General features: G+C 37.2%; 1 long non-coding RNA gene across 1 annotated transcript in view; it reads right to left on the bottom strand.

Annotated features, from left to right (window-relative positions):
* LOC118847496 overlaps positions 1–20,336 on the bottom strand; it is a 59,925-nt gene that overhangs the window by 26,738 nt on the left and 12,851 nt on the right. The window contains exon 2 of the long non-coding RNA XR_005010217.1: positions 19,139–19,244. This is a non-coding gene — a long non-coding RNA (uncharacterized LOC118847496). The remainder of the gene's footprint in view (positions 1–19,138; positions 19,245–20,336) is intronic.

Raw genomic sequence — 20,336 nt, 5'->3', positions numbered from 1 at the left:
AATATTCTGTAATGGCTGGGAATTAGGTGACAGCATGACTGATGTACTTCTTGAATAGAGGGGAATAACCACTTATTTTTCTGTATAGATCTCCTGATACTCAGGGCCACTGTAAGGGCAATCAGTAAATGAGAAGATCTCCCCCCACCAATTTGAATAGGCTTCAGGGGGGGCTCTCAGGGTCCTAGGGGGAGTGGCTAAGACCAGAGCCAATGGTAGGTGCCTGAGTTCTGGTCACTCAGATGATGTTCTGGTCGATGGGATGATGTCTGGTGACTATGTAAAAGGAGAGAATACAGCTTGGAGATTGAGACGTAGTGGAGGCAGGAGAAGGAGAAGCGGCAGCCGTGGCAGCAGGCACGACTGAAAGCAGGACTGACCCTTGTGCAGACCAGAGAGTGCTGAGCAGGGGCTTGAGGCCAGTGGGTAATCTTCTTACTGGAGGGCCCTAGCTTGGGGGGGAGCACCAGTATGGCTTGGCTTGCTGCCATAATATTTTTCTGTAACCTCCTGGTCACTATTGTGAGATGGGCATGTTGGTTTTGGAAGGTTCTTGCCAGGATATTGAATTGGGTACACTGCTCCGTGGTACTGCTACTTTGGAGCTTGAATAAATGCTTTAACTTCTCTGCCTTCTACTTAGAGAATTCCTTATATCCTGCGATTCTGGACCATTCAGGTATATTCATGAATTTCTTTGAAATCATGAATTTTGCCTTAATGATATAGCTACTCAGCTCCTACTTAGTGACAATGCACTCTAGATGGTATAAGTTCCCATGACAACCAGTTGTTCAGAGATTGCAGTGAATGAGGACTTCCCTGGAGCCTAGTATAGGTATGATAGTACCATCTGTCCCATATTAGTGTCTGAACTACTAACACATTAAGTTCTGAATTAAGGATTAAATAAAGTTCAGAGACTGAGTTAGAAAGTTGTTTCAATTGTCAAGGTTTCTAGGTATTAGTATTATGTATAAATTATTCGGAATGTTACAGCTCTGCAATTTCAGGATTTATGAATATTTTGTTTCCCTACTCTCTGAACTATTGATCACCCACTTGCCTGATAGTTTTCTACCTTGTCCACTTGGTTTTTATTCCATCACTCTTTTGAATTGTCCATGTCTTTCCTGTTTTTAAGTTGCCTATCATGTCAATAAACATTTACTAAGCACCTACTATGTGTCAGAAACTTTTTTTTTAAATTCTGAGGATACAAAAAGAAGCAGAAGACAGAACATGCCCTCAAGGAGTTCACAGACTAATGGGGGAGAAAGTAAATAAACAAATATATACACAAAGCTATATACAGGAAACCAGGAAATATTTAATAGAGGGAAGGCACTAAAATTAAGAGTTTGGAACAGTCTTCTTGTAGAAGATGGACTTTTAGTTAGAACTTAAAGGAGGCCAGGCAAGTGAGGAGGTGGAAATGAGGATGGAGAGCATTTCAGGCATGGCAGACAGTCAGAGACAATTCCTGGAGCCAAGATGTGTCATATTTGTGAAATGTCAAGGAGGTCAATGTCATTAGTTCAAAAAATATGTGATGAAGAATAAGGTATAAGAAAACTAGTAAGATAGAAGGGGCTAAGTTGTTAATGGCTTTGAATATCAAACAAAGGAATTGAATATGACATGCCTGAATGCTAGAGAAATGATTTTGTATTTCATCCTGGAGGTGATAGGAAGGCACTGTAATTTAATGAGTAGGGAGGGAGTCACATGGTCAGACATATGCCTTAGGAAAATCACTTTACTAGCTGAATAGAATATGGATTGGACTAGGGAGAAACTTGAGGTAGGCAGACTGATCAATAGGCAATTAACATGGTCTGCTCATGAAGTGATTAGGATCTGAAACAGAATGGTGGGAATGTCAAAGAGAGAGAGAGAGAGAGAGAGAGAGAGAGAGAGAGAGAGAGAGAGAGAGAGAGAGAAAGAGAGAGAGAGAGAAAGAGAGAGAGAGAGAGAGAGAGAGAGAGAGAGAGAGAAGGATGTATTTAAGAGATGATGTTGCAAAGGTGAAAAGAACAAAAGAACAGGCCTTGGCAACAGTTGAATATGGGAGTAGGTTGAGAGATTGTGAGGAATCAAGGATGAATCTTACATTGCAAGACAGTGGGAGGATGATGTTGCCCCCTATAATAACAGGAAAAGTGGGGGAGGGGGGAGGGGAGAGAGAAAGGTAATGAGTTCAATTTTGGACATATTGACTTGAAGATATCTACTGGACATCTAGTTAGAGATATCTGAAATTCCATTGTGGATATAAGTTTGGAAGTCACCAGGAAGGTGAAGCCAAAGTTGAAGATGTCAGCATAGAGGTGTTAATTAAATCCATGGGAACTAATAATATCACCAAGTGAAGTAGCATAGAAGAAGAAGAGAAGAGGGACAAGGATAGAACCCTGAATGACATCTGAAATGAGAGTGTGATATGGATGAGGATCCAGTGAATGACACTGAAAAGGAATAGTCAGATAGGAAGAGAATCAGTAGAGAGGGAGGTAGTGAAACCCTAGAGATAAGAGGGTATAAATGAGGAGAAGGTGTGTCAATACTGTCAAAGGCTAAAGAGAGGTAGCGGAGAATGCAGATTGAGAAAAGGCCATTGAATTTGTCAATTAAAAAATCATTGGTAACTTTGAACAGAGCAGTTTTAGTGGAATTATGAGATTGGAAGCCAGGGGGCTAAAAGTGAGTGAGACGATCACTTACACCTCAGTCCTCTATTATTTTCATATTGCCTATTCTGCTTTTCATAATTTCAAAATGTCACTCATTTTGACTTCCTAGATTCTGGATCTGTTGTCTGTTATGACATGTTTCCTGTCTGTCCTTAATACCCTACCTGATGACCTATATTCCCATCCAGTGCCTATGAATATCGGTATCTGTACAGATCACCTATTTGTTGTCTAATCTCTTGATGCTATCTTGAAAAAGTGAAATATACAAAATAATTGGCAAATCTTCAGTCCTTTACATTTGGCTTTAGAATGGAACCAAAGGGGTGAAAATTAGATATACTCATCCTTCTATGTACCTAGATCTCAGGCTTCCTTCCAAAAAGGTTGTCTTACTTATCATTTCCTATATATTAAACATTTTACCTACAATTTGTATCCATTGTAATGCTATCCTTCAAGACTTAGGTAAATAGCCATCACCTTCATTTAAATGTACCAAGATCTTCCCACATAATTCCCATTATGTGGAATAATGGGATGATTGTAAGAATTAAAATGTTTCAGATTTCTTAACATATTTTCAAATATATATCTTTGCTTCTTACTACTTAAATAATTTTAGGCAAATATGTTTGCTTCTCCTGAGCTGTTTCCTCATTTGAAAAATGAGAAGTTTGGACATAATGATCCCTAATATCCATTCCAAATCCATCACTATGATGCTATGATTCAATGATCCCTTTCTTGGAAATCATTCATTCATTTGTTCAAGAAGCATTTATGGAGTATGTACTATATGCTAAATGCTCTTTTAGGCACTGAAGATAAGAAAAAAATAGTATTCTTTTCAACTCTCATTCTCTTATACTATTTATTTCATATTATAGATATTTATATATGTGTCAACTATGCCTATTAGACTCTAATGTACTTGAGAAAAGGATTGTATCTTTAAATACTTGTATCCTCTCACAGAACCTAAAGTAACACTTTATGTACAGTAGGTACTTAAGGGAATAATGTCATGCAACATCTGAAAGTGAAATAATATGGTCATAGCTTTCAAAAAATTTCATGGTTATTTTGATGCATAGTTGCCTATTAAACTATTCTGTTTTGAGCTTCTGTTTTCTCACACACTGAACCAAAGTCCTCTCTCAGGAAAGCTATTTAGAATGTAAACAATTAAAATGAAATGTAATTCCTTATTAGTGTAGTATAATTTATTAAAAACCACCTGAATTTGAGTAGTCTTTCATCAACTAGTGATCTGTTTGCTTGTGGGCAAGTTACCTCTTTTTTCCTCATATCAGCATATAATAAAGGCTTGAAGGGACCTCAGAGGTTATGTATTCCAGTGATATTCCCCATTTTACATATGAAGTAAGGTTTGAGGAAGTTGTGACACAGCCAGTGTCATACGCATAATAAGTTATCAATGAGAGGATTTGAACCCATCTCTTCAGACTTTAGAATATTTGATCTTTCCAATTTTCCACGATGCCTCAGTTTCCTTGTTTTAAAATATGAATAATGATATGTAACATGGGAATTTTGTAAACTTTAACACATATTTGATTTTGACTTTTGGAAGTAGAATATCAGTGAATGGCTAGGGGTAGACCTATGATTTCAATATTTTAAATAACTCCAAGAGTAGAAATTCTTTTCACTGATGCAGCTCAGGAACTCTTCTATTTCAAGAGTTTCTTGTGGAACTTAAAGTTTAAGTGTACTGTCCACCATTGCTCACTCAATGTAGGGCAGAGGCAGGGCTTGAACTCATTTCTTGCTGACTTCAGGGTCAGCCTTCTTTATCTTCTCCCATGCTACCCCTCACTTGAAGCCACAATAAAATTATTAATTGATGTAATTGTCATTGTTTTGCAAAGTTTAATTCCATTTTTTCAAATATAAGATTGTATATTTGTTGTTTGTAATCCCTTTCACAAAGTACAGCACTCTATCTCACTACAACTGAAAATTTAATTGGATATTCAGCTACTTAGATTTCATCTGAAAATTTAAAGAAATGATATTTCTTTTGGGCTGAAAAGTTATCCTTGCTAAAGCTATCTTGCCAGACCCCATTGAAATTTTTTTATATTTTTCTCAGAGTTATACGTATGACTAGAATTTATCTATAAGTATTTGAATATGTATATACTTGAAAAAATGCTCAGAAATTTGAAATCTTTCCCCTACATCCTTGGGCTTTGAAGCCCATTCATTTTAGATCAGTGTAATTTTGCTTTGGGACCTTTTTCACTCCTCACTTGAATCTACATGGGGTTGTAGGCCTCTAATCCTTTCTTAAATATCGTCATTATGTTAGCATTAGGATTTGACTTCTTTAGGGATCACCACTGAACTGAGAGGGCTTGTAAGATAATTGTTAAAGCCTTCTGAACTCGAGTCCTTTCTTTTATTTAATAGCCCAGGGGCATACATTATATCTTAATACTTTACAGTTTTAAGGGATTTCAACTTCTTGTATTTGAAGTAACAATCTTTTAAGTCTTAGTGCTATAAATTTAGATGGTTGATGCTTGGTCTATGTGGCAAAAAATCAAGTGAAGCTTGAGCCTTTATGTAAATTCAGGACACTTACCTAGCCATTTAGGAAAAGAAAGGTTTTGCCCTATAAGCATGGATTTTTTCTCAAATTATTATAACTACGTTGATCTAACTAAACAAAAAGGTTTCGTGTCAAGAGAATGAGAATGCATAGAAAAAATATTCTCAACAAAAATTGTGGTTAAAACAGAAAGAAAAATGTCATGCAGTTAAAACACGATCATCAATAGTTGAAGAAGTATAGATTGTACTGTATGAATGCTTGTGTGTGTGTATGTGTGTGTGTGTGTGTGTATTTGTGTATTCAAGTGCACACGCATGGGGGTGATATCTGAACCAATTCTTGAAGGAAACTCTGGTTTCTAAGAGACATGTATGAAGGAAGGAGTGTGTTGGTAACCAAAAATGGGCTCCTTAGCACTTAGTTCAACAAGTGCCCTTGAATAGTTTGGCTTTTGTTCCATTTGAGTAATTCATTGAGCCTTACTAGGTGCTAAGCCCCAGACCCAAACCCCTATTAGGTGTAAAACCTTAGTGAGTGTGGATTGGCAACTAAGGTGGGGCCCAAGGTGGGGCTAACTCCAGTGAGGGCCTAGTTTACAAGTCTGGGAGAGCAGAGGCTTTTAGACCACGTGGGTTTAAGTGCACCTCTTTGTGACGATTCTAGGTCACGTGGGTGAGTCGCATGTGTGACTCACCCCTGACGCTGAAAAAGATATAAAAAACCAGGGGTTGGCTGTCCATTCTTTGGAGCTCTCTGCTGCAGCAGTGGTGGCGCGTGACTCTGGGCCAGCCCTTGTTCTGAGCTCCCGGACTGAACCTAGATGTTGGTAACTATGAATTGTATTGGGTCTGTCTGTTGATATTTGTAATTTGTTTGTATTTTGTTCTGAAGTTCAGGGTACTGGCTTTTTCCCCTGAACTAAGTGAATGCTGTCTGTATGCTGGATTAAAGTAAACCTGTCAACCCCTTCACATTGCTTTCCTTTGTTAAGCAGACCAAAGAACCTGTACTGTTGGCAGCTTTCCAGGTGCTGGCTGTGGGTGGATCTTACATCCCCACAGAAGCTGCTAGCCGGATTGTGGAAGCAAGGAGTAAATTCTTGATGTTGATACAACCTCTGCAAGGGTATGAACTTGAAATATGCAGTAGTGAATGTTGGGAATAACCAGAAAGCTAGCTTTGTGGGAATGTTGAATATATAAAAGGAATATTTTGAAATATCTCTGAAAGTATATGGAAGCCAGATTGTGGAGGGCTTTAAATGACAAGGATAAGAATGTAAATTTTATAATAACAAAATTCATCTGGAAGAACAAAAGGTCCAGAATATCAAGGGAATTAATGAAAAGAAATGTGGCCTAACTATACTAGGTATTAAACTGTATTATAAAGCAGCAGTCATCAAAACTACTTGGTACCGGCTAAGAAATAGAGTGGTGGATCAGTGGAATAGGTTAGGTACACAAGATGTAGTAGTCCATGACTATAGCAATATACTCTATGATAAACCCAAAGAGTCCAGCTTCTTGGTTAAGAATTCACTATTTCAGAAAAAACTGCTGGGAAAACTGGAAAATAGTATGGCAGAAACTGGGCATAGACCAATATCTTACACCATATACCAAAATAAAGTCAAAATGGGTCCACAGTCTAGGTTTAAAGGCTGATAGTATAAGCAATTTGGGAGCGTAAGGAGTAGTTTACCTGTCAGATTTATAGAGAAGGGAATAATTCATGACCAAACAAGAGATAGAGAACATTATGAAATGCAAAATGGATAATTTTGATTATTTTAAATTGAAAAGTTTTTGTACAAACAGAGCCAATACAACAAAGTGTAGGAGGGAAGCAGAAAATTGGGAAAGAATCTTTATATGCAGTATCTCTGTTAAAGGCCTTATATCTAAAATATACAGGCAATTGAGTCAAATTCATAGGAATACAAGTCGTTCCCCAATTGAGAAATAGTCAAAGGATATGAACAGGCAGTTTTCAGAGGAAGAAATTAAAGATATCTGTAGTCATATGAAAAAATGCTCTAAATCACTATTGATTAGAGAAATGCAAATCAAAACAACTCTCAGGTATCACATCTCTTCTGTCAGATTGGCTAATATGATGAAACAGGAAAATGATAAATGCTGGAAAGGACTGGGAAAATTGGAACATTGTGACATTTTTTTTGGAGTTGTGAACTGATCCAGCTATTCTGGAGAGCAATTTGGAACTATGCCCGAAGGGCTACAAAATATGCATACCCTGTGACCCAGCAATACTACTTATAGTGCTATATCCCAAAGAGATCATATGAGTGGGAAATGGACGAGTATGTACAAAGATATTTATAGCAGCTCTTTTTGTGGTGGCAAAGAATTGGAAATCAAGGGGATACCCATCAACTAGGGAATGGCTAAACAAATTGTGGTATATGAATGTAATGTAATACTATTGTGCTATAAGAAATGAGAAGCAGATGGACTTCATTACAACCTGGAAAGACTTATATGAACTGATGCTGAGTGAGGGGAGCAAAACCAGGAGAACATTATACATGATTATAGACACATGGCATCTGTAAGGACTTTGATAGACTTGGCTGTTCTCCTCAATGCAAGGTTCAAAGACAGCTCCAAAAGCCTCATGTTGGAAAAAGCTACCCACATCCAGAGAAAGAATTTCAGAGACTGAGTACAGATTGAGGCAAACCGTTTGCTTTCTTTTTTCTCCTTCTTTTTTGGTTTTGCTTCTTCTTTCTCATGATTCATTCCATTGGTTATAATTCTTCTTTTCAAATTGACTATTATGTAAATAATTTTAATGAAAAGGTATATGTAGAACCTATATTGGATTACATGCCATCTTGGGGGGAGGGGGGAGGAGTGGGAGGGAGAGAAAATTTGGAACTCAAAAACTTGCGGAACTGAGTGTTGTAAACTAAAAATACAAAAAAATAAGAAAAAGAATGCAAATTTTGTGCTAGAGATATTAGAAAGTCAAGCAAGGTTTTTCATCAGGAGAAGAAACATCTGATTTAAGAATAATAATTTGATAGATATGAGGATGATGGATTTGAGAGGGGATAAATAGGAGATAAGTTTTCTAATTATTATGAAGTCTCTCCCTCCATCTCTCTGTCTCTGTCTTTGTCTCTCTCTCTGCCTCTCTTTCTCTCTGTCTTTGTCTCTGACTCTGTCTCTGTCTCTCTCTCTCTCTCTGTTTCTCTGTCTCTCTCTCTCTCTCTCTCTCTCTCTTTCTCTCTCTCTCTCTCTCTCTCTCTCTCTCTCTCTCTCTCTCACACACACACACACACACACACACACACACATACACACACATACAAACACACACATACACACACAGGCAGTTTTTTCAGTAGAAAAAAAAAGTGTTTGTAATGTAAATATCTGAGATTGAATTACATTTCTGCCAGTAAGTTGATATGTAACCTTGGGCAAAAAACGACTTGGCTAAGGGCATAGATGGCATGCTTATCAAGTTTTCAGAAGACATAAATTTGGGAGAGATAGCTAACATGTTGGGTGATAGGATCAGGATCTATAAAAGGTATCAAAATATAAAACGTTCTGAATAAAATAAGAGAAATTTTAATGTAGATAAATATAAAGATTTATTTTTTAAGTTACCTTCACAAAACAGCATGGGTTAGGGAAAAGATTATTGCTTTTACAGTCAAAGGACTGGAGTTCATATCTTGTCTCACTCTATCTTCTGCTAGTTGCATAACTTTGTGCTGGTCACTTAACCTCTCAGGCCCTCAGTTTTCTCACCTGTAAATTAAGAATGTTAGGTTCATCACCTGTGAGATCTCTTTGGGCTCTGAAACTATTATCCTATGTACAAGATGGTGAAATTATAATGATAAAGTTGTTTTTACTGAAAAATATCCGGGATCTGTAGTGCATTACACATTCAGTATAAGTAACAATGTGGTATAGTAACCTCCTCCCTACTTCAGTGTGGTCAATGAAGAAGAAAGCAGAGAATTAAGAAGGCTCCTGATAAGGGTGAAAGAGGAGAGTGTAAAAGCTAGCTTGAAGCTTTAAAAAACACTACTAATATCTTGGCAGTTGGTCCCATCACTTCTTGGCAACTATAGAGAGAAGAAATGGAAGCAGCTTCAGATTTTATATCCTTGGGCTCAAAGATCACTGCAGATGGTGACTGCAGCCATGAAATTAAAAGACGCTTGCTCTTTGGAAGGAAAACTACAGCAAGTCTGGACAGCATACTAAAAAGCAGAGACATCATCTTGCCAACAAATGTCTACATAGTTAAATACATACATGCACACATATGTATATACATATATGCATGCATGTATTCACATATATCTATACATATACACATGTATGTATGTAAGTATGTATGTATGTGGAAAGCTGAGTGCTACTGAATGAATGCTTTTGAATTGTGGTATTGGGGAAGACTTTTGAGAGTCCCTTGGACAAAAAGGAAATCAAATCAACCAATACTTAAAGAAATAAATTCAGACCATTTATTAGAAAGTCAAATGCTGGAGCTGAAGCTTAAATACTTTGGTCACATAATGAGAAGACAGATCCCTTTGGAAAAGACCTTGGTGTTGGGAAAGATTGAAGGAAAAAGAAAAAAAAACTGGGAGGGACAGCAGAGGGTGAGATGGATAGATAGTGTCATGGAAACAATGAACATGAACTTGGACAGACTTTGAAAGATAGTAGAGGATAAAAGGACCTAGAAAGTTATGGTCCACTGAAGGCTGAACAACAACAACAGCAACAGCCCCCTCTCTACTCCCCTCCCACCCAAAAAGCTAATGCAACCTTTGGCTATATAACCATAGGCCAAAAGCCCATTGGTATGGCATTCTTTCCTCATTGGTCGAGACTGATGCCTTGATCCTGGATGAAGAGTGGGGTGGAGTTGTTGAGAGTGGGGAAAAAAGGATAGCACTTTAGTTTTCTTTGATTTGCTGCATTTCTTCAGACCTTCTTAAAGTATTGTTTGAGCTCTGAGGTTCCTTTGGGCTATTCTGCCTTTCGTCTTTGAGAGAAAATATGTAAGATGCCACTTCAGGGGGATTAAGGTGACATGAGACGATTGAGTAGTATCCATTATGACATTATTTCCTGTTTGCTCACACTGGAGACTGCGGAACTTCCCCTCATATGAGATTGAAGATGCTCTTTTTTGAACTCACTCCCAGTGGGAAAGAGTCTGTACTCTCTGTTGTCTGGTATATATTCTCCTATGCATACTTTCTCTGATTTATTTTGCCATGATTTGGATAAATGGGTGCTGTCCAAAGTGGAATCGGTATCTGATTGGAAAGGGTAAAGCTTTTCTCTATAATAAAATAGTAATCAGAAATTGAATCAAACCTGAAAATCACAAAATTCTAGCCTTATACTCCCTTTCTCAGAGGAGAGCCAAGTGGCCAAACAGATCCTAACCTACTGCTTTTCCTCTTCATAGAAATTAAAATCTCCTTTAAAGAAGAATGGGGAAGAAGAGAAGAGCCTAGAGATGTCTATTCTGCCTCTCTTCAAGCCATACGATGATCCCCATGCTTCATGTATGGAAGATAGCCCTCACAACAACTGCTTTAAGAAATTCATGGTCTCTAGATTTAGTGCAAAGATAGTCCTAATGTACTTTGCCCAGATCATACCAAATCTTTCAGTTTTGGTTACCACATTACAGCAAAGACACTAATAAAATGGTGATGATGGAAATTAGATAAATTGATCTTATTTCCCTCCCTCCCCTTCTACCTCTCACCTCCCTTAACCCCTGCAATTCCATAAACATCTTCCCTTAGCTTTGCATAACAACAGCTAAGCGGATTCTGTTCCAGTATGCATAAATATTAAAATTTCCTAATGTGGGTAGAAAACAATCTTCTTATTACTTTGAAGTTGTTTTCTGCACTTGATGAGAATCAAGATTGCATCCAAACAGAAGCTAACCACTTTCAGGGAGTGGTTTATGAAGAGCTACTTTGGTGAAAATGGAAGAGTGACTGCTGTGTTCCCCTCCTTGAAGGTTTAGGGCTCAGCTTTGTAGAGCCTGAAGGATACTGTGTACAGGAGATAAAAGAAAAACCTGGATGCCATACAAGATTAACTTGGCAATAGTGATAAGAACATTTAATCAATCTTAAGCTAGCTTCAAGAAGTAGATCAGATCACAGTGACTGCACTGTGCAGCATCCACAAATGACTGTTATTTACCTTTTGAAAACAATGACAGTGAGAATTTGAGTTTCCTCGGCGACTTTGATCAGAAATCTCAAAACTCATAATATCTGCTAATATGCCAAGCTCCCTATCACAGGTATGGGTTCAGTTAGCATTCTCTAAAATCTTAGCATGTATAGTCACACATTAAGCCTCCTACCATAGGTATGAACTCAATTAGTATTTTCTAAATGATAGGCAGGTTGGTTTTCTGATAAAGGGAATGTAAAATGAGTGGTGGATTACAAATGCTTTTGAAAAATATTCTGTACTTCAACTCCTGTGGAATAAGGGCTTTTGTTTTATATAAAAGCCAGTAAAATTCAAGATAATCAGAATCTCTGAATACATACTTGTGATATTGCCATGCAGACTAAAAATACTAAAGTCATCTCTAGAAGTGAATAAGTTTTGTACTAATCCCCATAAATAAAGGCCTTTAGAAGGCTTGAAGGAGCGGGGAAAATCAGAAAAAGCTTTAAATCAGAAATAATAGCAGTCGATATTAGGTAGCATGCAATGCAGAAATACAAGAATATATTTGGATTAATTGGATGCCCACTTAAAACATGATTGCATTACCTTTGTTTGCTGCTTATGTATCAGGTGAAATAAGAAGTAGTAGAGACAATCCCAGGCAAGTTTCTGAAACTCCTCCCCACAATAACCTGAACTCACTGTTTTTGCCAGGTAAATATATAACAAAGAATCCCAAGAAAACAACCACCCTTCTCCAAATTCAGAGTATATCATAAATAAGATAGGACATAAGGACAGAGATAGCTTGATGTGATGGGCAAATCTCTGTTTTACCTGCATTCTAACCTCAACTCTGCTATTAAGTAGTGAAATTAAAAAGTTCTATGTCATTTAAAAAATCAATTCCCTAATTCGAAACTTCAGATAAAGGAAAATTTGGTTTATAAGGCAGAGGTTCTTAAACTTTTTTCCTTGTACCATAGACTCTTTGACAGTCTGATGAAAGCTAGAGACTTCTTACAATAATGCTTTTAAACGAATAAAATAAAATGTATATTATAACAAAAGAAAAAATACACAAACTCACATAAATCTTGTTCTAAGATCTTTTCTAGGTCTAGTAGCCTACATTCAAGGAGATGTAAACCGTCTATTTCTCCCTTTCTCCTTCCCTTTCTTTTCCCCGCCTCCCTCTGTCCCTTCCTTCCTTCCTTCCTTCCTTCCTTCCTTCCTTCCTTCCTTCCTTCATTCCTTTCTTCCTTCCTTCTTTCCTTCCTTACTTCCTACCTTCCTTCCTTCCTTCCTTCCTTCCTTCTTTCCTTTCATTCTTTTCTTATTTATCTATCTCACAGAAAGGTCATTAGCTATAGAAACATGAATGTTATATAATTCAACACACAGAAAGGAAAAAAATGTACAAGTCAAATAGCAATTGAAAATACTTTGTCTCTGCTTTACAAAGTATGTGCAACTAATCTATTTTTGACTAAAACTTAATACTTCAGGAACGCAAAGGCAATGTATTGTCATTTTTGTTATTCTGTCATTATCAGTCATATCTAACTCTTCATGACCTCATTTGGGGCTTTCTTGGTAAAGATGCTGGACTGCTTTTGTATTTCCTTCTCCAGCTCATTTTACAGATGAAAAACTAAGGCAAACAGGGTTAAGTGTCTTGTCCAGAGTCACACAACTAGAAAATGTCCAAGGCCAGATTTGAACTTCAGAAAATGAGTCTTCCTAACTCCAGTCCTGGCACTCTGTCTGCTGTGCCACCTAGCTGCCCCTATATTGTAATAAATGCATAATATTTATTAGTTATAACTTAATATTTATTAAGCCCACACTTATTATAGAGAAATTTGTGCTATTTTGATACTAATTAATATTAATATTAATAGTAATTTGATATTAATTTGAATATAACAGGCCCTAGTGGTGTCAAGGATTTTCAGTGTTTTGTTTTGTTTTTCTGGGAACATTAATTATATGCATCAGATGTAAAATCTTCCTTTTTCATTATTTTTAAAGAGTAGAGGCACAGATGATATTGTCACATGATTTACTACAGATTGTTTTACTTTTAACACATACAGAGGACTGCTATTATTCTCAGATCAATACATCTGACACTTAGATACACAGAAATTATAGTTATTTAGGTTTAAATGCACATACAATGAGGCAGCAGAAGATAACTGTGAAAATATTATCAGTAAAGAAATAAAGGCTAGCAGATCATTTTGATTAGCATTTAAGATCTCCAAAATGACTTGTATTCAAATGCATAAAAGATATTTTTGAGATAATATGTTGCAATGAATACAGTGATGGATTTTAAGTCAAGAAGAGTTCATATTCCATCTCTGATATCTACTAGCTGCTTGACCACTAGGCAAGTCACTTCACCTCTTTGTGACTAATATTCTATACTATATAGATATTTTGCCATCCTTATTCTACAAGGAAATTCCTACATAGAGGAAATCATGAATCTTTTGTGTTTTTTTTCTAACTGCAACAACATATTGATTATCCACCCACATACCATTTGCTGGTGTCCTAAAATTCAACTTCTTAACATGAGAAAGAATTTTTCTAAACTTTTGGGGATAGAAAACTGATTTGACATTCACTGAGAACTCCTAAACTAATAATTTCTACTGCCACCTGAGAACCACGGCAAATTGGTGTTAATTATCACAGAACTAAGGGTTATACTCCAAAAAATAAAGATTAATAGAAACAAAGGTAGCATACATATACATTGAAGTATGAATGATCCTAAACAAAAGAGGATAATCTCATAGCTACTACCAACCAATGAAGCTTTTTTTTTAACTTGATGCTACTTCAGGGACTCTAGTATAGGGTTCCACTACTTTCTGTGATTAATATTATGCTCTTCCTTGGGGCCCTCATAGTCTGACTTAGGCCATTTGCTAGTGCTGAGACCTAGAGGGGTCTTTAATTATCTGAAGTTTTTCTAAAGCTGGATACTCTTCTAAAGATGACTCTTTACCAATTGTGATACCAGCGCTTGGTTAGAACTCTGCTTTCTGTCATCTATGGAGGAAATATAAAGATTTCACAGGGGGTATAGCTGAATAAATTTTTTTCACTTAATTTATATTTTTGAAAACTTATTAAAGAGCTTTCAGTTCTTTCCTTGTTCTTTTTATGTGACTGCATCCCACTGGAAGGTATCGTATTTATGAGAAAGGTAGACTTTTGAGACTTGAAACTGTTGCTGAGATTATTTATGTGGCCCACTGTTACGGGCTGAGTTAGAGCTGAGCCCTGTCCTCCTCGGACCTCCAGGCCCAGGGGCCTGCTGAGATTAACTCAGGGCTTTGGGATGTGGGTGGAGCCAGGAGGAGGGGTCTCACCTTTGTTGCCTCCCTAGCGATTCCAGGTCAGACCTGCCTGACCACGTGGAACTTCCTGCTCTCTGGCAGAGCATGTGGAACTTCCGGCTGCCTGACCACGTGGAGTTTCCGGTCTTTGCCTGGAATGCCTGCCCGCAGGGAGCTTTGGGTAGTGTGGGAAGAGAAGGGAAGGAGAGTAGGTGGAGTCAGGGTGGTCCTAGGACCCAGGTGTATTAGCTTTACCTGTCTTTCACCCATGTAACCAAAGAATGTACCTACGTCACTAAAGGTATAAATGTGCTGCTTGCTGAAATAATAGACGGAGTCATTCACCATCTTGTTCGGCTCCCGCCCCGTACATTGTCCGCGAGATCAGGCCCTTTGCTTAGGCAGAAGCCTGGGGCTTGGGGGGAACCCCGAGCATAGTTACGAGGCTTCGGAAGCCCGTGACAGCCCACTTAATAAAATTCTAGTTTAACTTAAACAAAAATTTCAAACATATTTTAATCACCTACCATAGTATTGCTAGATGCTGTTAAAGGTGCTGTTGATAGAAGAAAACATTGAAATAGACCCTACAGTTAAAAAACATTACCTATTGGTGAGTGAAAGAATATATGTGAAGATAAGAACACATGGGAAGAAGCATGCTTCAGTGGAAACAGTATTGACTTTGTGAAGTAAAGGACTTGGTTTTACAGTCAACATCTGACATTAACTATCTGTGTAAGCTTCAGCTAGTCACTTGAACTCTTTGAATTGTGATTTCATCATCCTATATCTAGATGACTGCGGAGGTCCCTTCAGTGTCTGGATCTGTGGGCTTATAAATTAATCTGAAGTATATAGGGTTAGTGGAACATATTTTACCAAGCTATGGAAAGTGTTATCAATTATGGAACATTAAAGAAAATAAATGCTTGTGTAGAAATTCTGCCCTAGGGAAACTGTTCATAATGAAAGATTCTGAAGGTACCTACCAGCTCAATTCCTGTAATGGGAGGAGTAAGATTTGTGCACACCCTCCCCCCACCCCGCCCATAACCACATATTTGTTAGCAAAGTTTAGGTAGAGAGTTAACAGTGGCAGTTCCTCCCAACTCCTGGATTATCTGTGCAGCAACTTATATTCATGGGTTAGCATTGGATCAAAGATCAGAGGTCTAGGGAAAGGACCACAAAGTGTATCTAAGTATCTAAGTTCAACTTATACCTAACAAAGATCCCATTTTTTTGTTTTTTTTTGTTTTTTTAATATTTATTTTTATTTTTAGTTTACAACAGATGGTTCTACATAATTTTGAGTTCCAGATTTTCTCCCCTCCCTCCCTACTCCCTCCCCAAGACATAATGAAATCTCATATAACTACCACGAATGACTTCGCATTGAATTAATTTATACACTAGTCAAGTTGCGGAGAAGAATTATGACCAATGGAATGAATCATGAGAAAGAAGAAACAGAACCAAAAAAAAAAAAGAAAAAAGAAAAAAAAAACCCAAAAACAAAAACAAAAGAGAAAAAGGCGAGCATGAAGTATGTCTCAATCTGCATTCAAACTTCATAGTTCTTTCTCTGGATGTAGATAGCATTTTCCATCGTGAGTCCTTTGGAGTTGTGCCTGCACCTTGTGTTGCTGAGAAGAGTGAAGTCTGTCAGGGTTGGTCCTCACGGAATCCATATATCTGTGGTTGTGTACAGTGTTCTCCTGGCTCTGCTCCGCTCACTCAGCATTATGTCGTGTAGGTTTTTCCAGGTTGTTATGAAGTCCGTATCATCCCCATTTCTTATGGCACAATGGTATTCCATTACCTTCATATACCACAGCTTGTTCAGCCATTCCCCAATTGATGGGCATCCCTTTGATTTACAATTCTTGGCTACCACAAAAAGAGCCGCTATAAATATCCTTGTACATATGGGTCCTTTTCCCACTTGTGTGATTTCTTTGGGATACAACCATAGAAGTGGTATTGCTGGGTCAAAGGGTATAAACATTCCTGTGGCCCTTTGGGAATAGTTCCAAATTACTCTCCAAAATGGCTGTATCATCTCACAACTCCACCAGCAATGCAACAATGTTCTAATTTTCCCACATCCTCTCCAGCATTTATCATTTTCCTCTTTTGTTATTTTAGCCAATCTGACAGGAGAGATGTGGTATCTAAGAGTTGTTTTCATCTGCATTTCTCTAATCAGTAGTGATTTAGAGCATTTTTCCATATGCCTGTAGATAGCTTTAATTTCTTCCTCTGAAAACGGCCTGTTCATATCCTTTGACAATTTCTCAATTGGGGAATGACTTGTATTCCTATATATTTGGCTCAGTTCCCTGTATATTTTAGAAATGAGGCCTTTATCAGAGATACTAGTTGTAAAGATTTTCTCCCAATTTTCTGCTTCCCTCCTAATTTTTGTTGCATTGGCTTTTTTTGTACAAAAACATTTCAATTTGACATAATCAAAATTATCCATTTTGCATTTTGTAATCCTCTCTATCTCGTGTTGGGTCATGAATTCTGAGAATCCTAGAGAATCAAGTAAAAGACTACTTGAAATAATAAACAACTTTAGCAAAGTGTCAGGATATAAAATAAACCCACATAAATCCTCAGCATTCCTATACATTACTCACAAAGCCCAACAGCAAGATACAGAAAGAGAAATTCCATTCAAAGTTACTGTAGACACTATAAAATATTTGGGAGTCCATTTGCCAAGACAAACCTAGGGCCTATATGAACATAACTGTGAAACACTTTGCACCCGAATAAAGTCAGATCTGAATAAATGGAAAATTATCAGTTGCTCATGGTTAGGCTGCGCTAATATAATAAAAATGTCAATTTTACCTAAATTAATCTATCTATTCAGTGCCATACCAATCGAACTACCAAAAATTATTTTACTGAGCTGGACAAAATTATAACAAAATTCATCTGGAAAAACAAGAGGTCTAGAATATCTAGGGTATTAATGAAAGGAAATGCTAGAGAAGGGGGCCTAGCCATACAAGATATTAAACTGTACTACAGAGCAGCAGTCATCAAAACTACCTGGTACTGGCTAAGAAACAGAGGTGTGGATCAGTGGAACAGGATAGGAATACAAGATGGAGAAGTCAACAACTATAGCAATCTACTCTTTGATAAACCCAAAGAGGCCAGCTTCTGGGCTAATAATTCACTATTTCACAAAAACTGTTGTTGTTTCTGCTGCTGCTGTTTCCTATCGTTAACCTCTGTCCATAGTTCTTCAGTCATTCTACCAGATCTGATCCCTTGAACCTATTCATCACCTCCACCAGAGATTCATAAAAGATGTTTTTCAGATCATACCTATACAGTTTGATGGTTTTTCCTGCTTTCTTCAATATAAGTCTTAATTCCTCAATAAAGAGCTCATGATTGGAAAAACAAGAGGTCTAGAGTATCTAGGGTATTAATGAAAAGACATGCTAGAAATGGTGGCTTAGACACACCAGATATTAAACTGTACTACACAGCAGCAGTCATCAAAACTGCCTGGTACTGGTTAAGAAACATGGGTGTGGATCAGTGGAATAGGATAGGTACACAAGTAGACGAAATCAACAAGTTTACCAATCTACTCTTTGATAAACCCAAAGAGGCCAGCTTCTGGGCTAATAATTCACTATTTCACAAAAACTGTTGGGAAAATTGGAAAATGGTAGGGCAAAAACTGGGCATAGACCAATATCTTACACCATATACCAAAATAAAGTCAAAATGGGTTCATGATTTAGGAGTAAAGGCTGATACTATAAGTAACTTGGGAGAGCAAGGAATAGTTTACTTATCAGATTTATGGAAAAGATCCCATTTTTAAAGCCCCCTCCCCACAATGGTCATTCATTTGCTATGTGAAAAAAACTCCAGTAAGGGAATATCCATTACTTCCTAAGGCAGCCCATTCTGTTTTACAACAGAAATGATTTGTTTAAAATTTTCCATACTTGAACATGTATCCTTTTATGGATTTTTGTTTTAAAAATGAAGTTTTGGAAATAGATGGCCTCTGAGGTTTGCTTCTCTTCTAGATCTATGATACTACATGCTCTGGGATCAAACAAAATGTTTATGTACAATTCCATTTCCTTTTCCCAACCAAATATTTGAATAAAGTGATCTTGTTCCTTCTCCAGACTCAACATCCCCGACTCTCTCAAGTGACCCTCACTTTACAAGGGCCTGAGTCTCCTCAAATTCCTGGTTGCTCTCTTCTGGATACAGATCAACTTTTCACTGGCTTACCTAAAGTTTGGTACACAGAATTGAACACCGTGCCGCAGATGAGGTTTGACCAGAGCAGAATACGTCAGGACAATCACTTATCTCAGGTGTGAAACTCTTCCAGACTCTGCAAAAATAACATTAGAGTTACACAATGTCACATTAAACTCTATGTATATTTAGCTAACAATATATTAAAGCCCTCAGGTTATTACAGCACGCAAACTGTCATGTAATCTCCCCCAAATTGTACTTTTGAGGCTATTTATCCCAGGTGTACACCATTACATTAATAACCATTACATTTTATCATTCCATTTAGCCATAATTTTAGCTTTTCAAGGTGATTTCATTTTTTTCCATTTTCCCAGTACCTAAAAAGGGCAAACATTAGGTACTTAATATTTATAGAATTTAATTTGCTGATTGAACAAAGTATATGCTTCATCTTATCATTAAAGGCCCCTTAAATTTAGGCTCCCAAAAAACTTTTTTCCTTTTATCATGCTACCAATCTCCATATTTTCTTAATTACAGCTAAAGTAGACTAGTCACCAGCCTGCTTCTCATTCTGCCCATTACCAACTCCAACCCCTTTCACATAATGTCTTCTCTGTATTGAATTCATTTCTCTCTCTCTACCTGTTTGAAATCCTATATTCCCTTCATATTACAACTAATCCCACAATTCCTCCATGAAGCTTTCTTTTATTATATTATTATATTTATATTTAGTTCAAGTCAATCTTCCCTTCTTCAAACTTTTTGCTTTTATCATAGCATTTATGTTCATTTCAAATTAATCTTGCCTTCTGTGAGGTTATAAATTGACAATGGGCAGGAACTTGTTTTTATCTGTTTATTCAAGTGCTTTTAACACTGAGAGACATAGTGTGCTTGACAAATATTTGTTGAATTGAACCTCAGAATTGAAAGGGATCTGAAAAGTCATCCATTCCACTCCACACCCATAGTATAAGCCCAATAATTTGATATGGGATGCAACTTGAAGATTTCTAGGGAAGTCCCTCCAGGCAGCCAGTTTTATTTCTAGAATATTTTAATTGGTAGGAAGTGTTTTCTTTTATCAATCCTAAATTTGCCTTTCTGCAGCTTTTATTCATCAGTCCTAGTTTTGCCCTCAGGATACAAGCAAATTGAAACCTTCATTATATGACAACCTTTCAAATTCTTGAAGACAGATACTATGTTTCCCCTA

Source organism: Trichosurus vulpecula, chromosome 1 (assembly GCF_011100635.1).
Source record: "Trichosurus vulpecula isolate mTriVul1 chromosome 1, mTriVul1.pri, whole genome shotgun sequence".
NCBI lineage: Eukaryota > Metazoa > Chordata > Mammalia > Diprotodontia > Phalangeridae > Trichosurus > Trichosurus vulpecula.
Note: the sequence above shows the minus strand (reverse complement) of the source record. Positions and strands in the feature narration are given on the sequence as shown.